The 17708-nt window shown below is 41.9% G+C and overlaps 1 protein-coding gene across 1 annotated transcript in view; it reads right to left on the minus strand.

Annotated features, from left to right (window-relative positions):
* The window catches only part of retreg1 (reticulophagy regulator 1), a 72544-nt gene that overhangs the window by 34375 nt on the left and 20461 nt on the right, over positions 1 to 17708 (minus strand). The gene's annotated exons all lie outside the window — the stretch shown is intronic.

The following is a 17708-nucleotide window of genomic DNA, read 5'->3' on the forward strand; positions in this document are numbered from 1 at the left end:
TGTGAGTGTGTGTGTATGTGGGAGGGGGGTGTATCTGTTTCAGAAGTAGAAAGCAAGCACATGTCATTGTTGTCTTTGTCAAATGTTGACGCCATATCCGGTGTAAACTACTCAGAAGTTGCGCAAATACTAGCTCTCCCCTGCTAACAACAGTTCAGTTACAGTCTTTATTTAGCCGTAACAGAGTAAACATTATGTTGCAAAGTTGTGCAAACATGATAATGAATGTTTAGGTAGTTTTGGCCTTTTTTTATAATGTTAAGGATATTTTAAGTTGAGGAGCATTGATGGGGCTAAGTTCTGTGACTAACTGTAATCAGTTACGTTAGCAGCTACATTTTTGTAATCAGATTACAGATACTTTTGAACAACTAGATTACTTCTAGGATTACTTTTAAATTCAGAAAGGATGTTTGCGAAAAAATCGTTGACACCGTTCTGTTTTCCCAATGACATTCAAATCAGCATTGAAAAAAGGTTTATGTTTGTTCTGCCTGAGCTAGAGACCACTTTTTTCAGAGAGCACTTTTATGACACACCCAAGTGCGTTTGATGGATCACGTAAAAAGGGAAAAGAGCATGAATTGGCTTTTGTAGGCCACAGTCCAAGCAATGTATTCCAATGGTGCGACTGCTGTCGGCATCCAAAGATTATCCAACTTGAATAAACGCTAAAATGGAAAGCCGTTTTAACATATATTTATTTAATTTTTTTATATCAATAAGTGCACCTCCCTGGCCGTGACCTTTCTCCCCCGATTGCTCAGTTTGGCCGGGCGGACAGTTATAGGAAGAGTCTTGTTGGTTCCAAACCATTTAAGAATGATGGGGCCACTGTGTACTTGGGAACTTTCAATGCTGCAGAAATGTTTTGGTACCCTTCCCCAGATCTGTGCCTCGACACAATCCTGTCTTCCTCTCGACCTCATGGATTGGTTTTTGCTCTGACATACACTGTCAACAGAGGGACCTTATATAGACAGGTGTGTGCCTTTCCAAATCATGTCCAATCAACTGAATTTACCACAAGTGGACTCCAATCAAGTTGTAGAAACATCTCAAGGATGACCAAGCAGGATGCACCTGAGCTCAATTTTGAGTTTCATAGCAAAGGGTCTGAATACTTATGAAAACATTTTATTTTTAGATTTGAAAACATTTCTAAAAACCTGTTTTCGCTTTGTCATTATGGAGTGAGGAAAAATTAATTTATTCCATTTTAGAATAAGGCTGTAATGTAACAAAATGTGTAAAAAGTCACGGGGTCTGAATACTTTCCGAATGCACTGTATGTTTCCCTACGACTTGTGCAATATCGGTAGAATCTTATTCAAAATGATTCACAGCTGTAATGGCTGCCAGAAGTTGAGTGGAGTGGAGTAGGTTGTGTAGATCGGTAGGGAAGAAATGCAATGTAATCCCTTTTTAGATTTAATTTTATGGCAGCAACAGGAAGACGTGATACTTCTTTGACATTCAAGGCACTTGAAGCTGATAGGTTTTCAATGTTAATAATGATAAATATATGCTAATATATCCAGAATTAGCCAATTATTGATATAAAAAAGTACATTATCAATATCAAAAATTCTAATTCATGATATAGAAATTGAATTAGCGAAAATGTATTTATCTATATCGATTATTCAAATGTTGATATCAAGGACTACTTTTGATATTTGAATTATTGATAACAATAATATTTTTTTATCTAAAAATTTGAATTATTCATATCGATAATGAATTGCGTTCTATAAAAAATGAATTATTGACATCAATAATTCTAATATTTGATATAAACAGAGTCCTTGATATCAAAATTTGAAGAATTGATATTTGATATCCACACTTTGATATCTGCATAGCGATAACAACAGTTCACATTTTTTATATAATACTTTGAATTATCAATATAAAAAATGTGTTTCTCCATTTAATTCTATGGGGAATTATTGATATAAAAATGCAATTATCAAATATCAAAATATCCACGATGGAAAGCCGTTTCCATAGTGGATAACATATGTTCATATAATTTTTAATGTCGATAAATAATTTTGGGATATAAAAATGTGAATGATTGATAACGAAAATGTAATTATTGATATAAAACATTTAATTATTAATATAAATAAATCAATTAAGATATGTTAAAACAGTTTTTTATAGTGGTGTAGCCTACGGGTGGGGATCTAATTTATTATTGATATCTACATAGTGCATTGAGGTGAATCACACGGCTGCTCTCTCATTTAGCTATTTGCGCCTACAATAGATGTCATTCTATTGGTCATATAAATGTTTGTCTTCTAATGCCGCTTAAGGTGAAAGTAATCTAAAAGTAACTGAACGTAATCAGATTACGTTACTGAGTTTGGGTAATTCAAAAGTTACATTACTGATTACAATTTTGGACAGGTAACTAGTAACTGTTAATGGATTACATTTATATAGTAACCCACCCAACCCTGATTGTGTTGTATTGTATTTATGCCACAATTTATGCTACATTTCACCATGTTTTAACTATGAAATAAAACATATTAGACAAACATGGTAACAGAAAAAATGTATAGTTTCATCCACTTTTAGAACATCAACCATTTATTATAGATTTTTTTATCCAAATTACTTATGCAAATCATTTGACTGTGACGAAACACTCATGACTAGTATTTTTGGTCCAATGACAGGTTTCCTTCAGAAGCACACCCCCTGCTAGTCTTCTGACCTGACTGGCTGCTTGTAGGGTTCAAAGTAACTGCTGTCTTAGGATCAGTTCCTGTAACACAGAATCAAACAAACTCTCTCTGTCACACACACACACACACACACACACACACACACACAGCATGCCATATCAGATTTCACAACCCCACAAACATCACAGTTGTCGTGGGAACAAACAACACGTGTGTCCAATCTCAAAGCAGATTTATGGTCAAGGCACGAAGCAGGTGTTATGATTCAATCACATAATATAACACATCCAAGTCATATTCCTTGACAGCAATAGCTCGCTATAGATAACTTTTCGTTATGACTCAGATCCAGTTTTACATGTTGGTTTGAATTGAAGATTTAAATTGTTGACGTAAATGGGTGATTTGAAATGTGTATACACACAAAGACCGACAAAAATAGGTGTTGAGAAATATTGCGTAAACACTATTCAATGGGTGATTTCAAATATGTGTGTGTGCAGAGAAAAGGATGTAAATAGGACCATTAAGAAACATCATATCAAATGTTATTTGTCACATGCTTCGTAAAAAACAGGTGTAGACTAACAAAGAAATGCATGCTTGTTTGTGTTTGTCTAAGGTAAAGCTGTGAAAGCGTGGGTGTTTCTGGGAGTGGAGGTATTTTTGTCTCTTTCCTCGGCACGTGCAGCCCATGGATCAGGGTTAAGTAATCTCTGGCCTGTGTCGTCATTTTGACAGCTGCTCTGACTTCAGAACGATAGCATTCCTCAACACACCAGCATGCCAGCAGCCATGAACCCAAAATAGTAATATTTAGAATTTTTTCAACTGATATCTATCAAAGTTACATAATACTCATAGAATGTTAATTAATGTGCGTTTTGTCCTACATTTAAACGTTTTATTCCAGCCCCCGTCCACCCAGCAGTAGGCCTTTTGCTTCTTGGTAGGCCGTCATTGTAAATCAGAATTTGTTCTTAACTGACTTGCCTAGTTAAATGAAAGTAAAATAAAAAAAATAAAAAAATTGTTGTATGACAATCAGGGTTGGAATCAATTCCAATCATTTTGCAGACACTATTATCCAGAGCGACATACAGTAGTGAGTGCATATGTTTTCATATTGGTCCCCCATGGGAATTGAATCGACAACCCTAAGCACCGTTCTCTACCAATTGAGCTACACTTGTCCACAACCCTAAATTCAAATAAAATTATTGAATTCACTTATGAAGTGGATATCTTACGTGGAATTCAATTCGATTTGCAACAATCTTCTAGTTATTGAACTGGAATAAATATTGGAATTGTAAAAAAATATATATATATTTGGAATTCAATTCATATCATAATTCATATCATAATGGGTTTAGTATCAAAATAAATTTCAGGATTTGTTGTATAGCTGGGCTGTCTGAACACTCACATGATCAGCCCGATAGCCATAACGAATTGAATGGGAATTGGAATTTGTGGAATTGTTAGGGATAATATTGAATTATCCACATTCTTTTTTAAATTGAACTAACATAGGAATTGAGAAGAATTTAATTAACTCTGAATGACATCATTGACATGGAATTTGAATTGAATTGATGGAATTTACATGGATAGGAATCTTATTTGTGTCAGGGATTCCTAGGAGTGGTGGTTGGAGTCAGGCGCAGAGAGCAGAGGGTAAGTATAACGTCTTTATTTCTCCGGCACAAAACGGTCACGCCAAAAACAGAGGGCGCGTCACAAAGTAGACCAGCCCAAAAACACAGGTCAAAACAGTCCGGAGAGCAATAAGGCGCCAGTCAGCACATCCAACAACAAACAGAGAAATAATCCCGCACAAACCTGGGCAGACCTAACAGGCTTAAATAAACACAAATCAAGAAACAAAACAGGGAACAGGTGCAACCAATAAGACCAAACAAGCAGAAAAGGAAAAAGGGATCAGCGGCGGCTAGTAGACCGGCGACGACCGCCGAGCGCCGCCCGAACAGGCAGGGGAGCCGCCTCGGTGGGATTCGTGACAATTTGTGGAATTGACCTCATAAATGTCATGGTCTGAACATGGAAAATTAAGAGGGGTATGTGTGTGCAATGCGTGTGTGTGTTGTATGCTTTTTCCCTATGTATTCAAAACTACTTACAGTATACTGAACAAAAATATTTACGCAACATGTAAATTGTTGGTCACCTGTTTCATGAGCTGAAATAAAAGTTCACAGAAATTGAACAAAAATATTAACGCAACATGTAAAGTGTTGGTCCCCTGTTTCATGAGCTGAAATAAAAGGTCCCAGAAATGTTCCATATGCACATAAAATATTATTTCTCGCAAATGTTGTGCACAAATTTGTTACATCCCTGTTAGTGAGCATTTCTCATTTGCCAAGATAATCCATCCACCTGGCAGGTGTGGCATGTCAAGAAGCTTATTAAACAGCATGATCATTATACAGGTGCACCTTGTGCTGGGGACAATAAAAGGCCACTCCAAAATGTGCAATTCTAACACACAACACAATGCCACAGATGTCTCAAGTTTACAGGGAGCAAGCAATTGGCATGTTGACTGCAGGAATGTCCACCAGAGCTGTTGCCAAAGAATTTAATGTTAATTTCTCTGCCATAAGCCAACAGCATTTTAGAGAATTTGGCAGTAAGTCCAATAGGCCTCAGAAGCACAGACCACGTGTAATCATGCCAGTCCAGTACCTCCACATCAGGCTTCTTCACCTGCTGAGACGAGCCACCCGGACAGCTGATGAAACTGTGGGTTTGCACAACCAAATAATTTATGCACAAACTGTCAGAAACCGTGTCAGGGAAGCTCATCTGCATGCTCGTCGTCCTCACCAGGATCTTGACCTGACTGCAGTTCGGCGTTGTAACCGACTTCAGTGGGCAAATGATCACCTTCAATGGCCATTGGCACGCTGGAGAAGTGTGTTCTTCACAGATTAATCCCGGTTTCAACGGTACTGGGCAGATGGCCAACAACATGTATGGCTTCGTATGGGCGAGCGGTTTGCTGATGTCAACGTTGTGAACAGAGTGCCCCATGGTGGCGGTGGGATTATCGTATTGGCAGGCATAAGCTATGGACACGAACACAATTGCCTTTTATCGATGGCAATTTGAATGCACAGAGAAACTCTGACGAGATCCTAAGACCCATTGTCGTGCCATTCATCCACCGCCATCACCTTATGTTTCAGCATGATAATGCATGGCCCCATGTCGTAAGGGTCTGTACACAATTCTGGAAGGTGAAAATGTCCCAGTTCTTCCATGGCCTGCATACTCAGACACGTCATCCATTGATCATGTTTGGGATGCTCTGGATCGACGAGTATGACAGCGTGTTCCAGTTCCCACCAATAATCAGCAACTTCGCACAGCCATTGAGGAGTGGGATAACATTCCACAGGCCACAATCAACAGCCTGATCAACTCTCTCCAAAGGAGATGTGTCACACTGCATGAGGCAAATGGTGGTCACACCAGATACTGACTGGTTTTCTGATCCACGCCCCCTACCTTTAAAACGTTTTTTTTATTTTTTTTTATCTGTGACCAACATGGGAAATCCATAAATTAGGGCCTAATGAATTTATTTCAATTGACTGATTTCCTTATATGAACAGTAACTCAGTAAAATATTTGACATTTTTACATGTTGCGTTTAGATTTTTGTTCAATGAACATAGAATTACTATTGCATTTTAGTGAGCCCATTTGGATGAGACATAAAGAAAAAACATTATCAGGTTCCTATCATTCTATGAAGTACTACTCTGCAAGGAGTGGGCTATTTTAGTGGCTTTTTTACATGCTCCCTCAAGTCTCCAATATCTTAGTACCTGGAAGTCCTTGAGCATAGAGTCTTGTGATCAATACAGGCAAAGCTGATTGGCAGCAACTATTTGGATGGAGGAGGGAAGTAAGCAGGGCTACTGATAAACAGCACCTTGCTACAAAGTAGTTGGTGGTGTAAAAACGTGCAGTAAGAGCTGCCCCAGAACCAGTATTGTGTTCTGTGTCCTAATGGTTGATGTTAGGTACAGCTGATTCTAGAGCAAACCTTAGAGACTACTTGGACCACTTTAGTAGAAGTAGTAAATTAGGAGATGAAGAGGGTTAAACCAAGGCCTCATACCTCTTAAAGGGTTAATCAATTGTGTTATGATAAACTGTAAGGTCTCCTCTTCAGGAGACCTCTGTGTGTGTGTTAAAACCTGTTTTGAGTGTTGTGCCCTTCAGATACTATCAGAAGACGGAAACCATCTACAGTACGTTCATACTCCTCCTGTCTGGGCCCCACCTGGCTATCTGAGGTTCTGCGAATACGACTGGTTTTCTGAGAACACAAGGCTACCGCAGGCCTGATGAAAACAACCACCTGTCAGAAGATGCTTGGACTCGTTCACCTTGTTATGACGCTATACTGATGAAAGGTCAAGTTTCGGTCAAACCCACTTCTGAGCTTTTAACTGCTGATAAGATGGTTGCTGCTGTCAGGGGGAGGTTAGATTTATTAAAATGTTGTTGCCAGGGAAACTCACGAGAGGAGGACTGGGAGAGGCTATATGAGTTACAGGATGTCTTAGACATTTTGCAGAACCTGGGGAGAGCTATTATATAACTTCTGCCTACAATTGTATTACTAAAGGAGTATTTTAATACTTAAAGAGTCTGTGTTACCTTTCCATTACTAATGTATGTTTGATAATTATATAGACCTAATCATCTGTTGAAGAAATTGACCAACAGAGATTTAGTCATAGGGGTGTAAACAGTATTGCTTCTATCCCTGGTCTTGAACCAGGGACACTCTGAACACATTAACACATGTCACCTATGAATAAGCATTAGCAGTCACGTCACAAAAGCTGCAACCTTTGCACAGCAAGGGAAACAACTACTTCAAGGTCTCAGAGCACGTGACGTCACTGAAATGTCAATTCTTATCAACTGAGCCTAACTTGATCACCCAGCTACATTATTTGCTTCATTACCAGACAATAAATGGGGCACTCGCCCGAGCCTGATGATCCTGTGTTTGCATATGAATCCTGCAAATGTTACCCCCAAGATTCAAGGGGTAACATTTGTCCTTTTCTTCTACGCAACTAGCACATCCCTAACTAGCTAGCCATTTCAGATCAGCTACAGGGGCAAGAGGAGGTGGAAGGGTGCTGAGATTAAGGTCATCATATAGAGCAGTGTTTCCTAATCCTCTTCCTACATGGGGATCTAAAGGATGTGCATGTTTTTGTTGCAGCCCTGCAGTAATGCTCCTGATTCAACTAATCATCAAGCTTTTGGTTAGCTGAGTCCAAAGGATATAATAATGTGCTTGGCTCCAACAATGGCGGTTCTAGCTTGTATGGCTCCATGGACGAACCCCCCCCCCCCTTCAGCGCCTGCCTAGCTCATAAACTAGAATCAGGGCGCCCACTCCAACAAGGTTAATTGACCCACAGTCCCACACGGTGACATGATATCATTGACGTGACATACAAAGGAGCGATAGAAAACCGATCGCGAAAATGTCACCATTCCGATTTCGCCCCTTGTCGCCCTGGGCGACTGCCCATGTCGCCTATACCTAAATCCGCCACTAGGCTACAATATACACAGTACCTGTCAAAAGTTTGGACACACCTACTCATTCAAGGGTTTTCCTTTATTTTGATTATTATTTGTACGTTATAGAATAATAGTGAAAATTTCAAAACTAGGAAATAACACATGGAATTATGTAGTAACCAAAAAAGTGTTAAACAAATCAAAATATATGTTATATTTTAGATTCTTCAAAGTAGAAGGAAAAAGGAACCCGCACACTGCTCTTGATAGTATCACTGATCTTTAATAAGCTTTACGTATCGGCCTCATGGCCTTCGTCAGTGCTTTTGTGAGTTTTTTTTAAATTAGCACCCTTAAGTAGACCTAGCCCCACCCACATCCGTTCCACGCATCGAAAGAGGTTGGAGGCGAAGAAAAAACAAATAAGTGCTACCAAATATAACAATATGCATTTAATAAATATTTGAATAAAGTATGTAAATAAAACGTATTAAAACTTCTTATGGGCAGGTGGGAGGCTAGCGTCCCACCTGGCCAACATCCGGTGAAATTGCAGAGCGCCAAATTCAAAATAAAGAAATAGACAAATTAAACATTCATAAAAATACAAGTGTTATATATCGGATTAAAGATTAACTTGTTGTTAATCCAGCCGCTGTGTCAGATTTCAAAAAGGCTTTACGGCGAATGCATACCATGCGATTATCTGAGGACAGCGCCCCGCTTACAAAAGCATCCAAACATTTTACAACCAAGTAAAGGAATTACAAAAGTCAGAAATAGTGATAAAATGAATCACTTACCTTTGATGATCTTCATATGGTTGCAGTCACAAGAGTCCCTGTTACACAATAAATGTTCTTTTTGTTCGATAAAGTCCCTCTATGTCCCAAAAACTCAGTTTTGTTGGTGCATTTTGTTCAGTAATCCACTGGCTCAAAGGTGGTCACGACATACAGACGAATACATCCTAATAACCGGTAAAGTTCGTCAAAACATGTCAAACAATGTTTATAATTAATCCTCAGGTTGTCTATTGTCTAAATAATCAATAATATATAAACCGGACAATAGCGTCTTCAATAGAAAGGAAAAACAACGAACGGTGCGCAATCGGTCACACGCCAAACAGCTCTGGTTCATTCTATAGTCCACTGAAAGAATGGTCTCATTCTTCCTGATTTTTCAGAATACAAGCCTGAAACAATGTCTAAAGACTGTTGACATCTAGTGGAAGCCATAGGAACTGCAATCTGGGTCCTAAGCATTTACATACTGTAAAGGCATTCAATAGAAAAGTACCCACATCAAAAATATACTCACAGACATTATTTTAACAGTTTTGTAAACTTTAGAGTGTTTTCTTCCCAATACCACCAATTATATGCATATCCTAGGGCCTGAGTAACAGGCAGTTTACATTGGGCACCTCATTCATCCAAAATTCAAAATACTGCCTCCTACCCAAGAGAGTTTAAACACGTCTGTAAAACCATGAGGACATAGACCCCTACACCGCTGTTTGGACACCAAGTTCGGCATTCTTTACCCAGCTGTACTGAAGATCACTACTCCCTCCGGCGAGCAGAAGACATTCTTAGACCCAAAAAAGGCCAAAGAATACATTGTCGTGCACCTACATCCACAGGACAGGCGACATAATACTAACTAGCCATTGTGGGCACATACTCTGACCCTGCACTAGACGTGCTAACACGACCAGGGACCAACTAGTGAATTCATATCTTGATTAGAAACGTGCCTCCACCCTGCTGCCAAAATAATGACAATTATTCATCCAGTCACCAGTTATTGTCACAGGGGTCGTAAAAGGGAGACCAAGACGCAGCGTGGATGTGCTCATTTTCAATGTTTTAATGATGACACTTGACAAAATAACAAAACCGACCAACACAGTCCCGTCAGGTACAAAGACTATAACGGAAAACAACTACCCACAACCCCCAAAGGAAAACAGGCTGCCTAAGTATGGCTTCCAATCAGAGACAACGAAAGACACCTGCCTCTGATTGGAAACCATACCCGGCCAAAACATGGAAAACAAAACATAGAAATAGAATACTAGAAAAACCCACATAGAAACAGAAAACCCAAAATACATCCAAAACAAACCCCCCTGCCACGCCCTGACCATACTACTATGGAAAATTACCTCTTTCACTGGTCAGGACGTGACAGTAACCCCCCCCCCCTCCCTAAGGTGCAGACCCTGACTGCACCCAAACAAAAACCCAACAAAAACAACCCCAAACATAAAGGGAGGGAAGGGAGGGTGACAAACGTCTATGGCGGCTCATGCGCTACACCCAGACCCCTCCTCTGCCTCGGATCCTCCAGCAACGGAGGTGGCTCCGGATCATGGCGTAACCCCCATTCCGCCCGCAGATCCCTCCGCTTCTGTAACCCTGGCCTGTGGATCATTATCGGAGGAATCGGACTGTAGATCCTTACCGGAAGATCTGTACTGTAGACCACCGCTGGAGGATCTGGGCTGCAGGCCGCCACTGGAGGATCTGGGCTGAGGAGCGTCGCTGGAGGCTCCGGACTGGAGAGCGTCTCTGTAGGTTCCGGACCGGGGACCTTCGCTGCAGGCTCCGTGCCATGGATCATCACTACTGGTTCCGCGCCATGGATCACCACTGGAGGCTTTGTGCCATGGATCATCCCTACAGGCTCCGGGCCATGGATCATCACTGGAGGCTTTGTGCCATGGATCATCCCTACAGGCTCCGGGCCATGGATCATCACTGGAGGCTTTGTGCCATGGATTAACACTACAGGCCCCCTGGGCCAAGGATCATCACTGGAGGCTTCATGCCATGGATTATCGTTGGAGGCTTCGGACCATTGATCATCACTGGAGGCTTCCTACGGGGAGCTGGAACCGGTCTCACCAGACTGGGGAGACGCACTGAGGACTGCGTGCTCAAAGCAGGCACCGGCCGTACTGGGCTATTGAGGCGTACTGGAGGAAGAGTGTGAGGAGCAGGCACAGGACGTACTGGGCTATGGTGGCGCACTGGCGGGAGAGTGCGCGGAGCAGGCACAGGACGTACTGGGCTATGGTGGCGCACTGGAGGGAGAGTGCGCGGAGCAGGCTCAGGGTACACTGGGCCTTGGAGGCGCACTGGAGGTCTGGCGCTTAGGGCTGGCACAACCCGTCCTGGCTCAATCTTAACCATAGCCCAGCAAGGGCGGGAAGCTGGAATAGGCCGCACTGGGTTGAGCTGGTGAACTGAGGTTACAGTGCGTAGAGCTGGCGCAGGATAACCTGGGCCGAGGAGACGCACCGGAGACCAGATACGTTGAACCGGTGCACTTCTCCCTGGCTGCCGGCCAACTCTTGCACGGCAACGGTGAGGAAGTTTGCACCGAGCGCACCGGGCTGTGAGTGCGCATGGGCGACACCGTGCGCACCTCCGCATAACACGGTGCTTCTACCGTCACTCGCTCCCCACGGTAAGCACGGGGAGTTGGCTCAGGTCTTAACCTCGCCTTCGCCAATCTCTCCTAGTGCCCCCCCCCAATACATTTTGGGGCGCTGCCTCTCGGCCTCTTCTTGCCTGCCTAGCCGCTCCTTCCAGTATCGTCGTTCCGCCTTCGCTGCCTCTATCTTCCACTGCGGACGGCGATACTCCCCAGGGCTTGTCCAAGGTCCTGCCCCATCTAAGATCTCCTCCCAGGTCCACTCCTCTGAACCATACTGCTGAGTCCTGCTCTTCCTCCTCGAGAATGCACGCTGCTTGGTCCGTTGGTGGTGGGTAGTTCTGTCACAGGGGTCGTAAAAGGGAGACCAAGACGCAGCATGGATAGTGCTCATTTTCAATGTTTTAATGATGTGACACTTGACAAAATAACAAAACTGACCAACACAGTCCCGTCAGGTACAAAGACTATAACGGAAAACAACTACCCACAACCCCCAAAGGAAAACAGGCTGCCTAAGTATGGCTTCCAATCAGAGACAACGGTATGTATAGGGTGACATGTTCTCACAAGGACAATATAGTTTGAATAATATTTTATTTACAGTACATGGCACAATTCGTTTTTGCCAACTAGCTGCGGCTGTACAGCTACGGTGCTAGGTGGCGTGGTAATAATTAGCCTAGTTGCTAGCCTTAGGTAGCGACTCTTTTTCCATGCCTTAATAAGATACCCTACTAACATACTGTGAGCATGCTTAATACATACAAGTTTAACCTCCCAAAGGACCATGTGTATTATTATTTACTATTTGACTGGTTGGTCAGGGCACACCGCACTGGTGGCGGCTGGCATGGGTTTGCAGGTTGTATAGCCGAGCGAACACTGCAGGACGGGTATTATTTACAGTCAGTCATTTTTCGGTGTTCTGGCTTGTTAGGATGTTCAGCAGAGGGTTACATTTATACAAATTTTGTTTTCCTATTTACTTATTTAATTAAATGTTTTTAGAGTACGTGTGTGTGTGTGTGTGTGTGTGTGTGTGTGTGTGTGTGTGTGTGTGTGTGTGTGTATATATATATATATATATATATATATATATATATATATATATATATATATATGTGTGTGTGTGTGTGAATGTATATGTACACTACCGTTCAAATGTTTGGGGTCACTTAGAAAGAAAAGCAATTTTTTTTGCCCATTCAAATAACATCACATTGATCAGAAATACAGCGTAGACATTGTTAATGTTGTAAATAACTATTGTAGCTGCAAACGGCTGATTTTGAATGGAATATCTACATAGGCGTACAGAGGCCCAATATCAGCAACCATCACTCCTGTGTTCCAATGGCACATTGTGTTAGCTAATCCTAGTTTGTCATTTTAAAAGGCTAATTGATCATTAGAAAACCCTTTTGCAATTATTTCAGCACAGTTGGAAACTGTTGTCCCTTATTAAAGAAGCAATAAAACTGGCCACCTTTAGACTAGTTGAGTATCTGGGGGCATCAACATTTGTGGGTTTGATTACAGGCTCAAAATGGCCTACTCCCTTCACAGAACAGCGCAAACTGGCTCTAACCAGAATAGAAAGAGGAGTAGGAGGCCCCAGTGCACAACTGAGCAAGAGTACAAGTACATTAGAGTGTCTAGTTTGAGAAACAGATGCCTCACAAGTCCTCAACTGGCAGCTTCATTAAATAGTACCCGCAAAACACCAGTCTCAACGTCAACAGTGAAGAGGCGACTCCGGATGCTGGCCTTCTAGGCAGAGTTTCTCTGTCCTGTGTCTGTGTTCTTTTGCCATCTCAATCTTTTCTTTTTATTGGCCAGTCTGAGATATGGCTTTTTCTTTGCAACTCTGCATAGAAGGCCAGCATCCCGGAGTCACCTCTTCTCTGTTGACGTTGAGACTGGTGTTTTGCGGGTACTCTATAATGAAGCTGCCATGTTGAGGACATGTGAGGCATCTGTTTCTCAGTAGAGCCCTGGATAGAGCTCTACCTTGGTGACTTGACCCACTACTACTATCCTGTAGTGCCTTTAAAAAATACATATCAACTCACATTGATGTCTTTTTACAGATCAACTGCACCCCTGACGTGTCTCACTCCACTGTGTGGGAGTCGTTAAAAGCATATCTAAGGTGCCAAATTATTTCATACACAGCGTATGACAACAAACAAGCTATCTCAACTCATTCTAGATGTGGACAACAGATATGCCTCTTCTCCGACTCCTGAACTCTAGAAAGAGAGACTGCTACACCAATCGGAATTTGACAATCTTTCCACCGAACAAATGGAGCATCTCTCTTGATGCTGAAAAGGCTTTTGACCGGGTTGAGTGGGAATATCTATTTACAGAACTAGAGAGATTTGGGTTTAGTCATTCCTTCCTGGATTACGATTTTGTACTCGTCCCCAGTGGCTTCTGTTCGCACCAACAACGTTACCTCCAGCTACTTCCCTCTCCACAGGAGGGCCAGGCAGGGTTGCTGTTTATCCCCTTTCCTATTTGATATGGCTATTGAGCCTCTTGCTATCGCACAGCGAGCGGAGGAGAGGATTAATGGAATATTAAGGGGCAACATAACTCACAAGGTGTCCTTATATGCAGATAATCTTATTTTATGCATCCCTAACCCTGTACCCTATCTCTTGGACATGCTACAAGGTTTTGGGACATTCTCTGGTTATAAGTTAAACCTAACAAAAAGTGTCCTCCTTCACGTTTCCACTCGAGCCTACTAAGTGTCCAGTCGAGAGGTGCTTAGATCTTAACCCTTATCTGAAGGGCACAATCTCCAGATTATACGACATAATACAGAACATTAATCCGCCTTCCTTTGCAAATACAAAATCTGCATAGGAGCCAGCCATGGGTGTCGATCTGCATTTTTATTGAACTTTTTTTCCATTGTTTTTGTTTCTACGACTGTTTGTTTCTATTTGTTTATTTCGTAGGGGTGGGTGGTTTGGAGGGAGGGAGGGAGGGAGGGAGAGGGGATGGATGGATGTATCGGTGGGTGGGAAAATGAGGGGTTGGGGTTGTACTATTTTGTTATATCTGAAAATCTAAAATAAAGTTTAAAAAACTCTAACGGTCATTCTAGAAATCAGACTTTCTAAATCTAGACTAGAGCATATCTGAGACTATTTTAAACCATGTCTGAGAAATGCCATTTCAGTTAGTCAAGTTTAATAATGCAATTAAGAATATGATTAGGCTAAATCTGTGTCTGTGAAACCGCCCCTCAGTGTATATCATACTAAATGAAGGGAGCAGATTTAGGAACCAAATCCTACAAATTGCCTTGAGACCAGGTTGATCACACAGACAACAATATTATTTTCCTTCTCCTCCTCCTACTCCTCTCCATCCCAGCCCCCAGCTGTCAGCGGCCATTCTGACCCGGCTAATCTCCAACTAAGCCCCGCCAGACCCGGAGCCCGCTTTACAATTACCCACAACGCAACTTTGTCTGACGGACAGCGGCAGATGACACCAACACAATCATCTCAACAGCTAAATGTCAGACAGGAGATAGAGACAAAAGCCTTGGCGGCCCAGCAGCCCACCATTATGAGGTGATTCTGGAATACCAACAAGGCAAAGCATCATGGGTATCTATTATGATATCTGGCTTGTCCCATTCACTGCAATTGAGGGCTTCGGTCTCTAAATGCATCTTTGTGCAAATTTACGTGATGCTGCAGGCCAAGTTGTCCCGTTTATTTAAATAGCCAATGCACAACCGCCTAGTTTTGCGGTTAGGGAAACCAATTTTTTTATGTTTATTAAAATGTATTTTTACCCCCTTTTTTCTCCACAATTTCATGATTACGATCTTGTCTCATTGCTGCAACTCCCCAACAGGCTCGGGAGAGGTGAAGATCGAGTCATGCATCCTTCGAAACATGACCCGCCAAACTATGCTTCTTAACACCCACTCACTTAACCCGGAAGCCAGCTGCACCAATGTGTCGGAGGAAACACCATTCAACTGACCACCGAATTCATCCTGCATTGCACGGCCCACCACAAGAAGTCGCTAGAGCGCGATGAGCCAAGAGTGGGGATATCCAACCGTTGGAATTTTTGATAAGCTGCAACCTACAGGGTTGCCAAGGTTGGGAAGACTAAGATATGAGACTACCTATAGCAGGGTGCCCCAACTGGCAAGTTATTTGGCCCCCAAAGTTCAGACTATTTTTAAAAATTATTTTTGTTTTCATTGTTGGGCATGAAAGACTGTAAAAACCCCAGCAAATCAGCTACAAGTGATAAACATGTTGGAAATCTGAAATCTGTCCAACTCATCCAAACTATCTCAATTGGGTTGAGGTCGGGTGATTATGGAGGCCAGGTCATCTGATGCAGCACTCCATCACTCTCCTTCTTGGTTAAATAGCCCTTACACAGCCTGGAGGTGTGTTGGGTCATTTTCCTGTTGAAAAACAAATGATAGTCCCACTAAGCGCAAACCAGATGGGATGGCGTATCCCTGCAGAATGCTGTACTAGCTACATGGAGCCATGAAGGCCTGATTCACGCAGCCTCCTCTGAACAGTTGATGTTGAGATGTGTCTGTTACTTGAACTCTGTGAAGCAATTATTTGGACTGCAATTTCTGAGGCTGGTAACTCTAATGAACTTATCCTCTGCAGCAGAGGTAAATCTGGGTCTTTCCTGTGGCAGTCCTCATGAGAGCCAGTTTCATCATAGCGCTTGATGGCTTTTGCGATTGCACTTGAAGAAACTTTCAGAATTCTTACATTTTCCATATTGACTGACCTTCATGTCTTAAAGTAATGATGGATTGTCATTTCTCTTTGTTTATTTGAGCTGTTCTTGCCATATGGACTTGGTCTTTTGCCAAATAGGGCTATATTCTGTATACCACCCCTACCTTGTCACAACACAACTGATTGGCTCAAACGCATTAATGAAAGAAATTCCACAAATTAACTTTTAACCAAGGCACACCTGTTAGTTGAAATGCATTCCAAGTGACTACCTCATGAAGCTGATTGAGAGAATGGCAAGAGTGTGCAAAGCTGTCATCAAGGCAAAGGGTGGCTACCTTGAAGAATCTCAAATATACAGTTGAAGTCGGAAGTTTGAAGAATCTCAAATAGAAAATATATTTTTATTTGTTTAACACATTTTTGGTTACTACATGATTCCATGTGTGTTATTTCATAGTGTTGATGTCTTCACAAATATTCTACAATGTAGAAAATAGTAAAAATAAAGAAAAACCCTGGAATGAGTAGGTGTGTCCAAACTTTTGACTGGTACTGTATGTCTTTCTATCCTGTATGACCTATATGGTTGACTGAGATATCAAGAAAGAAAGGAGAGATCATGGACAGACCTCTTCCCATTTTAGTAACCATTGAGTCTATAAGTTTTGACTATGATAGCTTGCCATCTATGGTGATACCCAGCAGTTCAGTCTCTTCAACTTGCTCAATAGCCACATTATTTAATAATAGATCCAGATGAGGTTTATGGTTGAGCAAGTTATTTGTCCCAAAAATTATGCTTTTAGTTTGCAATATTTAGCACCAGCCTATTGCTAGTTACCCGTTCTAAAACTACCTAGAGCTCTATGTTAATGGTGTCAGTTATTTATTTACTGCTGCAAACAATGTGTATACTGTTGAGTCGTCAGAGTACATGCACACGCAGGCTTTAGTCAAGGTCATTGGACAGTCAATAGTAAACACAGAAAACAATAATGGTCCAACTACACTCAACTGAATTTGCATTACTGCGGCTTCCATTAAAGAAACCCCAAAACTCACAGACCAGGCAAGGAGGGCATAAATCAGATTGCTCCACAGCGGAGATTGGAGAATCTGTCCATAGGACCACTTTAAACCGTACACTCCACAGAGCTGGGCTTTACGGAAGAGTGGCCAGAAAAAAAGCCATTGCTTAAAGAAAAAAATA

Source organism: Salmo trutta, chromosome 21 (assembly GCF_901001165.1).
Source record: "Salmo trutta chromosome 21, fSalTru1.1, whole genome shotgun sequence".
Taxonomy (NCBI): Eukaryota; Metazoa; Chordata; class Actinopteri; order Salmoniformes; family Salmonidae; genus Salmo; species Salmo trutta.